We start from the raw sequence: 12,669 nt of genomic DNA, 5'->3' as shown, positions 1-12,669 counted from the left end.
TCCAGTGTTCTTGCCTGGAGAATCCCAGGGACGGGGGAGCCTGGTGGGCTTCCATCTATGGGGTCACACAGAGTCGGACACGACTGAAGTGACTTAGCAGCAGCAGCAGCAGCAGCCTAGGTAAATAAATATAATGCTGCTAATACTTTAAATAAATGCAAAATTTTAAGTAAAGGACTCCTTTTCCATCATAAAAGTAAATGTCGAGGGATAGATAATTTGCTTTCTAAATAACTTCTTTTCTTCCCCCGCACAAAATAGATGGATCAGCATACACTGAAGAAAACAATTTCCTCTGTATTCCAACAAATATTTAGTATGTAGCTAAAAATATTGTTTTGGGGGCTTCCCAGGTGGCTCAGTGGTAAAGAATTTGCCTGCCAATGCAAGGAGACACAGGAGACTCAGTTTCAGTCCCTGGCTTTAGAAGATCCTCTGGAGGAGGAAATGGCAACCCACTCCAGTATTCTTGCCTGGGAAATCCTATGGACAGAGGAGCCTCACAGGCTATAGTCCATGGGTTGCAAAGAGTCAGACATGACTGAGCATGCACACAAAGGTTGTTTTTATTGAAATGTTTTAAAATGTGAGATTACAAATGCTATCTTTCTGATGAGGACAAGAACAGGGACTTTTGGTATCCAAACAAGTTTTTCTAAATTGTATTCTACTTAGAACAGATTTTATCTAGGACAGATGTATTCTTTCTGGAATACAAACATGTGATCTAAAATTTGATATTATCTTCTAACTTCACCTTTCTCTCCTAAAGTACCCTCTCAGCTCTTCATGACACAGGTAGCTTGCAAATGATTATTTATCCATAGGGATCTCACAAAGTTCTTTACTGTTTTACCATTAAGTATTTACACATGGGTTTCCCTAGTGGCTCAGCTGGTAAAGAATGTGCCTGCAATGTGGGAGACATTTGATCCCTGGATTGGGAAGATCTCCTGAAGAAGGGAATGGCAAACCACTTCAGTCTTTTGACCTGGAGAATTCCATGGACTGTATATTCCATGGGGTTGCAGAGAGTCAGACACAACTGAGTGGCTTTCACTGTCATTGTTTACACATCAAGCCTATTCTAAAACTAGTGGTTGGGAAGCACTTTTAATAATATGTATCTGGTGGTCTACATGGGTTTGCAGAGATTCAGACACAACTAATTGACTGATCACACACGCACATATATTAAAGTTACATAGAGACAAGCATTGTAATCTTTTTCATTTTCTTATTTTTTTCTCATTATTTATTGAGTGCCTTCCATTATTAGGAAGATTTTAGATTTAATTGGAAGAAGCATGTTTTGGAATTTAAGGGGGAAAAATGGTAGCTATTTTATGATGATTGTGATGTCATTCCAAAAGCAAGTACATTAAACATCATTATTTCAAGTAGCTATATATTCTTTCTATTTGAGGACTAATCTTCACAAATTCTTCTAGTTTACAAAATAGTATGTCTCCGGTATGATTACTCATCACTTAATGTGTCATATTTCATTTTAATTTCAAATTTTAATTACTGTAGGGATTTTTAATGCTAGTTTTAAAAAACAAAAATGCCCTTAGGGTTCTAATATTTAAACATGTTTAAACTATACTATAGACTATAGACATCCCAGGTACTGACTCATCAGTCTTCTGAAAGTCCCAGCCTAAAATGGAAGACACACAAATGCACCGATGCATAAACTAAGCACTACTGTGAAAATTCCTTGATGAGCCTAATCCTAATTTATAAATTTGAATTCCAAATTTTGAGCAAACCTTAAAATATGATTTGAGACAGGGTAACCCAGATCATCTTTCTTTAAAGACTTATTTTACGTTTTATTCTTCCTTCTGTGTTTTGCTCTTTTGTTTTTCCTTCCCTTCATGTTTCTTTTTTTCTCCTTTCTTTCCTTGTTTTTTATGTTCTAATTGTTGACTTTTCAAGTAGTATCCCAAGGAATTCTGTGAAATTATTCTGTTTTTTTTTTTATTTGTTTTCTTTTTCAGTAAGTCTTTCTTTACTAGTCTAACATTTTGATTTTCTGACTTGAATTTTTTCATGTTGAAAGTTGACTCAAATGCAATATGTTAAAGATATAAAATTAAACTTGCATTAAGTGAAATTAGATGTGTGTATATTACATTTTTAAAAATGCCATGAAACAATATAGCTTTATTCATTCTGCTGCTGCTGCTGCTAAGTCACTTCAGTCGTGTCCGACTCTGTGCGACCTCATAGACGGAAGCCCACCAGGCTCCCCCGTCCCTGGGATTCTCCAGGCAAGAACACTGGAGTGGGTTGCCATTTCCTTCTCCAAGGTGTGAAAGTGGAAAGTGAAAAGTGAAAGTGAAGTCGCTCAGTCGTGTCCGACCCTTAGCGGTAACCTTTAAAATGCATTTTTTTATTAAGAAGAGAAAAATTTAAACATGCTGATTAAAATGCTAAGCATCTTTAAATCTTAAAATGTCTAAATACTTGGCACTTAATACTTTAATAATATTCAAGATGTTTTACATATTTTAAGTTGCAGTGTGTGCATGTGAGTGTGTGCATGTGTGCTCAGTTGCTCTGATTTTTGCAACCCTATGGACTGTAGCTCACTAGGCTCCTCTGTCCATGGAATTTTCCCAGGGAAGAATACTGGGGTGGGTTGGCGATTCCTGCTCCAGGGCATATCCCAACACAGAGATCCAACCCATGTTTCTTGTGTCTTCTGAATCGTCAGGCAGATTCTTTAAGACTGTACCACTGGGACGCCTCTAAGTTCCCATAACTCTTCTCAAATTAGCCATTATTAAAAAGTAGCCTTTGTATTAGTTTCTCTTTTACACTTTGGTATGAAATTTTCACTACTGATAAATGTTTTACCATTTTAATTTGATTTCTCTCAAAAAAATCAGAATTTTTTTAATGATATGATCATCACACATAAATTTAGCTTACCTACACTTGTTAAACACTAAATTATAATGAAAAATTAGAAATAACCAAAATGTTGGACATTGAAATCTTGCTGAAATAAATTATGGTATCATGAAAATATTAATAATGTTGTCTGTCATGTTCCTTAACTTTTTGACAGTGACATAAGAAAAAAAATTAAATGTCTTTGAAAATTTCTTCAAAGGACAGTGCATTTATAGTCACTGATGTGCACCCTTTGTATAAATGTAACTTTTCTTTCAACTTTTAAATTAGATCTCTTTGTGATACTCTAAATAACATATTAATGCAGAGTAAGTTGGGAAAGGTTGGGGGCGGGAGGAGAAGGGGTCGACAGAAAATGAGATGGCTGGATGGCATCACCGACTCTGTGGACATGAGTTTGAGTGAACTCCGGGAGTTGGTGATGGACAAGGAGGCCTGGCGTGCTGTGATTCATGGGGTCGCGGAGAGTCGGACACGACTGAGCGACTGAACTGAACTGAACTGAAGTGCTTACTATGCTAATCTCTTTTGTTTGTTATCTTAGTGTCATCCTAAAGAGCTAATTATGTTTCTCTGGTGGCGTTCAGTTCAGTTCAGTCGCTCAGTGGTGTCCAGCTCTTTTCAAAACCACGGACTGCAGCACCCCAGGCTTCCCTGTCCATCACCAACTCCTGGAGTTTACTCAAACTCATGTCCATTGAGTTGATGATGCCATCCCACCATCTCATCCACTGTCTTCCCCTTCTCCTCCTGCCTTCAATCTTTCCCAGGATGAGGATCTTTTCAAATGAGTGAGTTATTCGTATCAGGTGGCCAAAGTATGGGAGTTTCAGCTTCAGCATCAGTCCTTCCAGTGAATAGTCAGGACTGATTTCCTTTAGGATGGACTGGTTGGATCTCCTTGCAGTCCAAGGGACTCTCAAGTGTCTTGTCCAACACCACATTTCAAAAGCTTCAGTTATTCGGTGCTCTAGTGGTGAAGAACCTGCCTGCCAGTGCAGGAGACACAAGAGAAGTGGGTTCAATTCCTAGGTTGGGAAGATCCCCTGGAGGAGGTCCCAACAACCCCCTCCAGTGTTCTTGCCTGGCTAATCCCATGGACAGAGGAGCCTGGTGGGCTATAGTCCATGGGGTCACAGAAGAGTCAGACATGAATAAACCACTAAGCAACAACAACAAATTTCCAAATATTATATCATCTGCTCATCAGTATTTAATCATTGTTGTTGAAGTGTTAAAGGATTTTGAGAAGATCATTATTTGACAAAGTACACCCACTGGCAGATTTTGTGTTCTCAGAAGATATTTGTTTTTTATGATGGAGCTGTTTCGTTTGTTTAATTTATTGAGCAACTATCATATGTCAGTTACTTTCCTGAGTGCTGGCAGTTCAGGGCTTCCACATTGAAGGTGGATTCTTTACTGTGTAAGCCACCAGGGAAGTTTTCTAAATAATATTTATCTAAGAATTCCAGGATTTTGAAATAAAGTATTACTATATCCCAACCATCAAACTTTTATTGAAAGCATTTTCTAGTTATTATGAAATAATATTCCTCATGCATTTTTTTGGTATCCTGGATAGTGATGATTAACTAAAATGGTGAGAAAAACTAAAAAAGAAAACATGGAACAGCAACATGGAGAGAGTTGGAGTGACATTAAATGCATTCTTCATGGAAGCAAGAACAATCAAATCCAGCATTTGCCTCAAGATTCAGATAATTCTAAAACATTTAACTTTCTAAATAGAGGAGGCTGTTCCAATTAAGTAAATTATAATTTGTATGGAAAGACCAGATTATAGGAAAAAGGTTGCTTTTTTGTTTTTTTAATATAAATATATTTATTTTAATTGGAGGCTAATTACTTTGCAATATTGCATTGGGTTGCTTTTATAAAAAACTAGTAAATTCCCCCAAGGAAAAATTATATTAAAATATACATTATGCTTTTTTGAAGGGTATATAGTGTCAAAGGGTATATAGGTTGGCAATCCTGATCAACCACTTGAGGAAAGATAATCTTACTTTTTGTTAATTAAGGTGACTATAAATCAAAAATAATTGTGATTATGTAAGTAACCAAATTAAAGCACAAAAAGTCCCTTGATTAATGTATGTCTGATGAAGAAATATAATGGCAGATATGAAAAACAGCTTTAATTTCAAACCCTGCTGCAACCATTTGTTCTCAAACAATCTGATGACTATTAATTGATATTGTGAAATGACATAGTGTTTTTGGTCAAGGATCATCCTTTCTGCTGGAGAAGGAAATGGCAACCCACTCCAGTATTTTTGCCTGGATAATTCCATGCACAGAGGAGCCTGGTGAGCTATAGTTCATGGGGTAGCAAAGAGTTGGACATGGCTGAGTGACTGAGCAGGCACACATCCTTTCTGCTAATCCAGAACCTAATGTCAGATATTCATATGCTTTCACTTCTCAAGCTACATAACCTGCATAGTAATTTTGACTGTTCTCAAGATCCAAATATTTGAAGTTACTAAACAGTACCAAAGTATTGATGTTACATACTTATATTTTATGGGTGTAACATGTTATGGCTGCCTGTAATAGGAACTAGACATCCGTGAAGTAATATTGATCTTCAAATAAATTTGACTGTTATTTTTACCAGCAAAATGAGTGTATGTGAGAAGAGAAGAGAACTGCACTTCAGGACAAGCAATGTATGGTGAACTATAGGCAGGTCTGGAGAATAGAGGGGAGGGGCTTGCTTTTGTAGAGGAAAGGGGTATATTGAGGAGGCTGTGGTGTCATTGGCTGTAAGTGGGGGCCAGTTTGCTGTTCTGGGTCAGGAAATCTTTCTTCCTGCTGGGATCTGCAGGCTGGAATGAGTTATATTCATGGCAGCACCCTTTTCAGGGCTTCCAGGCTCCAATTTGAATGAAATTTGTTTATTTTCACAGTGCATGTGCATACATGCTCAATTGCTCAGTCATATCCAATTCTTTGCAGCCCCGTGGACTGTAGCTCATCAGGCTTCTCTGTGGAATTTTCCAGGCAAGCATACTGGAGTGGGTTGCCATTTCCTGCTCCAGGAGATCTTCCCAACCCAGGGATTGAACCCATGTCTCTTGTGTCTCCTTCATTTGCAGGTGGACTCTTTACCTCTAGCACCACCTGGGAAGTCCTTCACAGCACATAAATATTTCGAGACTGACACTAGTGTTCTTATATTTTAATTTCTTTGAAATTTAAATAGTGGTTTATGCTCTTGGTTTCTGTCACAGTCTTTCTTTGATTTTAGTATCAACATGTCATTGAAGTGACCATTTCAAATGACTATAAGATCAATACAATTCAGAGTTCCCATTAGAAATTAGCTTTCCCCCAAAGAAGAAAGGATGTTGGTTCATGATTTTCCCCCACCAATTTCTATTTTAAAAGAAGAGATATTTTACCAAAGAAAGAAAATTTCCAATAAATGATATTAACTTAAAAGTTGAAATTACAATAAACTGCAGGTATCAGAAGTGAAACTAATTTGGCAAAAAGCTCATCTTTTCTCATAGACATATCATTAAGTCATTCCGTCTAATGTACCATAGGCTTGAAATTAGGTAAAGCAGAGATACCTCTGGTACAGTTTTCAAATGTAGAATACTCCTACTCTAGATTTCTATTGGATTTGTATAACGACACATCTTATCTCCCTCTTTTTAAAGGCCATATTTCTCAGAATTTTTGTTTCCGATAACTCCTGTAGCAAAGAAATCTGATTAACCTTCCTTAATCCAAAGTTTACCAAATTTATTTGCTGAGAAAATGCTTTTTTCATATCAGACCAATTAACATCTTCTGGGACTAGTGTCTCACAGAACAAATGCTACTAAAATACCTGAGCATTTTAGTTGCTGCTGGAATGAAATCCATATCTGATTAACAAAGAGGTTTTCAGTTTTGTAAAACTCAGTGACCAGGTTGGTACTGGCCCAGGAACCTGCTGGACACTCTGAATTATTGATCTTTTAGTAGTCAGCGGTGGTTAGTAATTGACTACTCAGGTGGCACTAGTGGTAAAGAAACCGCCTGCTAATGCAAGAGACTAAGAGACACGGGTTTGATCCCTGGGTCCAGAAGATGTGCTAGAGAAGGAAATGGCAACCCACTCCAGTCTTCTTGTCTGGAGAATCCCATGGACAGAGTATTCTGGTGGGCTATGGTCCATAGCATCACAGAGAATCAGCCATGACTGAAGTAACTTAGCACATTTTGAGAACAACAGACTCAATATATTTAGAAATCCAACATCTTTTGAATTTGACAGTACCACTTTGGAGTTGGCAACTAAAATGCATATTTCATATTTCAGAGTCTATGAAAATACATTGAATTTGGGGACAGAAATGTATTGAGCAATACTTAATGGAACTGACCTTCAATGTGAGAGGGATTAGTACTTACTAGAAGCACATAATTTTCTGGGAGCTCCAAGGCTCTTTAAGCCCAAACTTACTTGTTCACATTCTGTTGCTCAGTGAAATTCCAACTGTGGAGTTCTCTGACCTCTCACTTGAATTAGACGATCAGAGCAATCAGGGCATTTTCTACCCCATGATTTTGCTTAGGCTTTTTTTCTTCCCCAAAATGCCTTTGCCCTTCATGCCTCAGCCTCCACCCATCAGAATTCTCTGCTGTCTTCAAACTTCCTCACCTCTCTATTACCTTTCCCCATTTTCTTCTAGATGGAAAACTATTTGTGCAAGCCTCTATGGGGTCATCCCAATGATTCCTTTCTTCCTTTTTCCCAAGGATTTTGCTTGCCTCTTTGTTATAACATTCTATGAAATACTGAGAAATGTGTAATAGTCAACGGACATTCATAAGGCACTTTTAGTAACCAGAGACCATGTTTTACTTATGAAAAACAATGTCTTGCACAGAGTAGTTACTCAAAATTGGGTGGCATGACAACCTCAAAATTGGCCTTGATCATCTTTTTTTACATTAGGAAAGTCACATGAAATCTCAGATTGAAAATCACATTCTGAGTTTCTATTTATTACTCTTTTACTGAAATGCACAGGTCACTTCACATGTGAACAGGTATTTCTTTCTTGAGGACTCAAGCATTTTTGGTATATTTTCTTAATTTACTTAATTGTTCACTTAATTCTGGACCCTTTACAGCTGGTTGAAAATTTTTAATAAAATGAAAAAGCAACATGATACATACAACTAAATAGTCAAATTTTGGTTTTTTATTCCCTCCAGATGTTGCTCTTCACTCATTTCTTTTAGTGGTTAGAAATTGTTCTTTTCTTAGGGAATTCCCTGGTAGTCCAGTGGTTAGGATTGTACATTTTCACTGCCGAGGGCCTGGGTTCAATCCCTGGTTGAGGAATAAGATCCCATAAGCCTTGTGGTGCAGCCAACACAAATATTCTTTTTGTTTTTTTTTTTAACTTTTTACTTTTAAATAATTTCAGATTTATAAAACTGTCTGAAAAATATTACAGAATTTCCTTATAATTTCCAACCAGTTTCCCCAAATGTTAACATCTTACATAATAGGATACAATTAGTAATATCAGAAAATTAGCACTGAAGCAATTCTATTACACGCTCTATAGGCCTAGTCATGCTTCTTTAGTTGTTCCACTCAGGTCTTTTTTCGTGGTTAAATCACCTTGCTCTCCTCCAATCTGACATATCCTCAGTCTTTCTTTGCCCATTAACATCATGATCTTAAAACATTCAGAGAGCCTATGCACCAGTGGTTTGTCAGAATATGAATTTCAGGTTGTCTGATATGTAAGCAGTGACTATATCCTTTGAGAAATATATTCATAGTCTTTTGTGAGGATTATTTGAATGGCAAACATTTGTTTCTCCAAATGCTTTGCTGAATCATAGACTTATTTTCCATGGTATAAGAATGAATATTTTAGAGATTTGTTTTTAAAGGCAGAAAAGTCTTATTTTTCCTCTTTGCAGGTGATTTTTCCTGTATAATTTCTTTGAATCACTTATATGTTTGTTCAATATGAAAGTTTTTTTAAAGTCATCCACATTATGCATTTTCTTTCTTAGTAATCAACAGGTAGGTGGTATCAGACAAGTCAAGATGTTGAAATGTAATTGTTTGAAGTGATCCGTTCATTGCCCTGGTTGGAAAATCTTAGGCTTGATTGATATACCTCTTCAGTGAATACCAAAGTCACACCTAAAATGCGTTGTTTTAAACTGATATGGCTAAATATTTTTGTAATGCATGTCCCTCCTTCTTTTCTAATGTTCCCTACACTCTGGAAAACTTTTCCACCCTGCTTTTTTGATAACTCCTCCACTCATTTTGACCAATTCCTGCATTGACCAACTTACTCTAGACTGGTTTCCCTCCATACCACTTCACTGAAATTGCTCCTTTAAATAGGGCAGATGACTTTCTGAAATCTGAGTCTGCTGCTCATGTTCATCCTTTAACAGTGTTGGTTACTCTCTTCTTTCATGAAATGTTTACCTTCTCATAATATATGAGATACATTCTTTCTTGGCTCTCCTGCTATAAACCAGAGTGCTTCTTCTTATTCTCTTCCTCTTACTCGCATTTACATAGAGGTATTCCATAGGTTTATTCTTTAACCATACCGTGCATATTCTCTGGACTGTCTCAAAGGCTCCCAGAGCTTTAGTTATTCCCTTTGTGCAGGTGACACAATCTTTAATTTGGATATCCATCCTGATCACAGTTTCCCATAGACACATCCAACTCAATTAGCTCTCAAACAAAAATCACTGATTTCCCCTTTAACATGAACTTTTTATGTCTCCTAACCTCCTACTAAACTTAGGCTCAGATTAAATCCACTCATTAAGTTCTCCCATCACATGGTGCCTGCTGCCTCCTAATCTATACTATTCTCTTTATTTAGATGGTTGTTATTCTCTTCTTTCATGTTTGTACAGACTTTTATGAGGTGCAGTTCAAACTCTACATCAGTGCTGCCTGCTTTATAAACTCAACAATAATTTAAGATTCTTGTGTTTATAATTAACTTCATTGTTTTATGTTTCATGTTTTATCATTAGTTGTAGACATGTCAGTATTTCTTTACTGAAGTATAAATCCTTCAAGCGATATTTGTGGTCCTCATAGGGTAGCCCAGTGCCTTACTTACATTTATATTTGTTGAATTGACTTGAATCACTCCTGGCTTCTTGTTGTAGTTTTGGTTATTTGTTTTGTTTAATTTTGTTTAGCCAGCCATGCAAACAGCATACTCCTCTCAGGTATGATAATGTCACACTGTAACATGGAGGCATTAGTATTTCTTTTTCATTCATTCATTCATCCATAATAGGGACATAGAAAATTAGAGTGTAAGCAGCTAGAATTCCCTAGAAAACATCTCAGTCACTCAGAGCAATATCTTGGGCAGTTACTAAATTAAAGTTCTTTTTATCAAACACAATGTACTGAGGTGCGAAACACAATCACATACTTGCAGTTTGCTCTTATTCCCTTAGTGATCTGCAGATCAAAAAGGTATGTGTTGTGACATTTCATTTTTGAAACTTGATGCTATGTTTGTTTAATTTATATAATTAGGACCTCTTAGCACCTCAAATGGAGAAGGAAATGGCAACCCACTCCAGTGTTCTTGCCTGGAGAATCCCGGGGACGGAGGAGCCTGGTGGGCTGCCGTCTATGGGGTCGCACAGAGTCGGACACGACTGAAGCGACTTAGCAGCAGCAGCAGCAGCACCTCAAATAGGTACTTTATAAAGCAACACCACCACCAGCTGTTAGCCTAGGGACAAAAGAATAAATCCAAATTTAACACTTTTCAAAGGTGAATCTGTAACATTTTGAAGTCTTAAGAGCATTCGATAACAATTTAGTGTTCTTAGAAACAGTATACTAATTTGTTTATTGTTTCCAGACCTCTTATTAAATATTGAAAATAGTCCTAAAAACTGATCATTGTTTGGGTAAATATTTGTATGAATATGCATAAGTATAGTCTTTTGTAACATAAAACTACTTTTCAGGAGTTTGTGGCTGCTTTTGAGAAAGAAAACTTGATGTCAAAATCTGAAAAGTAAAGAGAATGAAATACAGATTATGGTAAGTGACTTGCAGATGAACTATTTCAGCCTCATATAATCTTATGCTCCATTGTGTAGTTATCATTTGTAAGTTGTATACATATAAATGCATACTTGTGGTAGTCACTGTTGCAATCAGTTATGAAATATGACCACCGTTGAATCAAACTCTGTCTTCTCCTTTACATTTATTTTGATAAACTTGATGTAGCAGACACTTGGCTATCAAACATGACAGGAGATTTTTACTCTGATTTTAAATTGGGGAGAATTCGAGATGGCGTGTAAGATTGGGACACTCATATTTGTGCTTTGATAACTGTGGAGTTATATAAGATAATGTTTAGGGTCAATATCTTGCTTTATAAAAGAGCAAAGACTTTTCAATTTCTTAAAATTTGGTTATACTTGTTATTCAAACTATTCAACATTGACATGCAGCAGTTAAATAAATATATCTTGATACTTAAAAGGTTTTTTAAAAAGTAGTTTATAAAAAGCAGTTTGGTTTTACTGAGTTTATAGAGTCTCTAGTGTTTGGGGTTATTCTCTTTTATTGTTGTGTTTTCTATAATGAATAAAGGTCCTTTTCTCATTCTATTCAGAAGACATTCTGTAGGACTTCTTAATGGATGAGTGATAGGGGGTTGAAAGAACAAAGGAAAGACAGAGGAAGTGTTCCAGAGCCATCTCTGGGGCATGAGTAGAGGCATGCTGATGCTCTGCACTCTTGTCAGCCCCCACCATCCCACCCCATCCAATGCCCAATGAATTTGTTCATGTTCATGGTGACAGCGGCCTGAACTACATTTTTCCTGGGATGGTTTCCTAGAAACTATCGGTTGATCTCATTTTATTTCGTTAACGGTCTTTCTTTTAGACTAGAATTTCTGAAATTGGGATCAAAGAGTAAGCTTTATATAAGATTATTAGCAATCCCTATGAAATAATATGTAGTATATTGTATGTATATTCTTTTATCCTGTGGAGATGATCAATAGGTTTTTATAAATTTTTTAAAGGATCTTGATGACACAAAAAGTTTTTATCTAGCATGGTTCTATTAATTTAGAACAGATGTGATTAAAGAATTTGAAGGAAGTACAGAGATTTTATATACACATTTTTATTAATATTCCAGGTGGTGTTGGCTGTAAGTTTGCACCTTCATGACTCCTTTTTAATTATAAATGTTTTTAGATAAATAAAAACTATTCAAAAGAGTTTTGTTGGTGTTTTCCCTTTCGTCATTCCCTAAGTCCTGAACCAAATATAAATAGTTTTTCTTGCAAATAAAAAAATATAAAACTCCACTGAAGTTTGCTTTATAGTCACTTTACAAACCTTTACATAGACTTTTTGGAGAAGGAAATGGCAACCCACTCCAGTGTTCTTGCCTGGAGAATCCCAGGGACGGCGGAGCCTGGTCGGCTGCCGTCTATGGGGTCGCACAGAGTCGGACACGACTGAAGCGACTTAGCAGCAACATAGACTTTTAGTTATTCTATGATTGAATGGGTATATTTTAAAAGACATCTATTTTTTTTGCATATTCTTCCAGTATTGAACCCTATTGCCTCCAGAGTTCTGTTCTGTTTGCTTTGTTGTTTTTGCTCACAGTTGTAAGTAGGAAAAGCAATTCTGATCGGGTCACAAATT

At 36.6% G+C, this 12,669-nt stretch overlaps 1 long non-coding RNA gene across 1 annotated transcript in view; it reads left to right on the top strand.

The window, feature by feature from the left end:
- Positions 1-12,669, top strand: part of LOC129553375 (uncharacterized) — a 393,842-nt gene that overhangs the window by 88,115 nt on the left and 293,058 nt on the right. Inside the window, exon 3 of the long non-coding RNA XR_016037387.1 lies at positions 10,954-11,029. This is a non-coding gene — a long non-coding RNA (uncharacterized LOC129553375). The remainder of the gene's footprint in view (positions 1-10,953; positions 11,030-12,669) is intronic.

This window comes from Moschus berezovskii, chromosome 1 (assembly GCF_049115385.1).
Source record: "Moschus berezovskii isolate FMDL1 chromosome 1, NW_MosBer_1.0, whole genome shotgun sequence".
Classification (NCBI taxonomy): domain Eukaryota; kingdom Metazoa; phylum Chordata; class Mammalia; order Artiodactyla; family Moschidae; genus Moschus; species Moschus berezovskii.
Note: the sequence above shows the minus strand (reverse complement) of the source record. Positions and strands in the feature narration are given on the sequence as shown.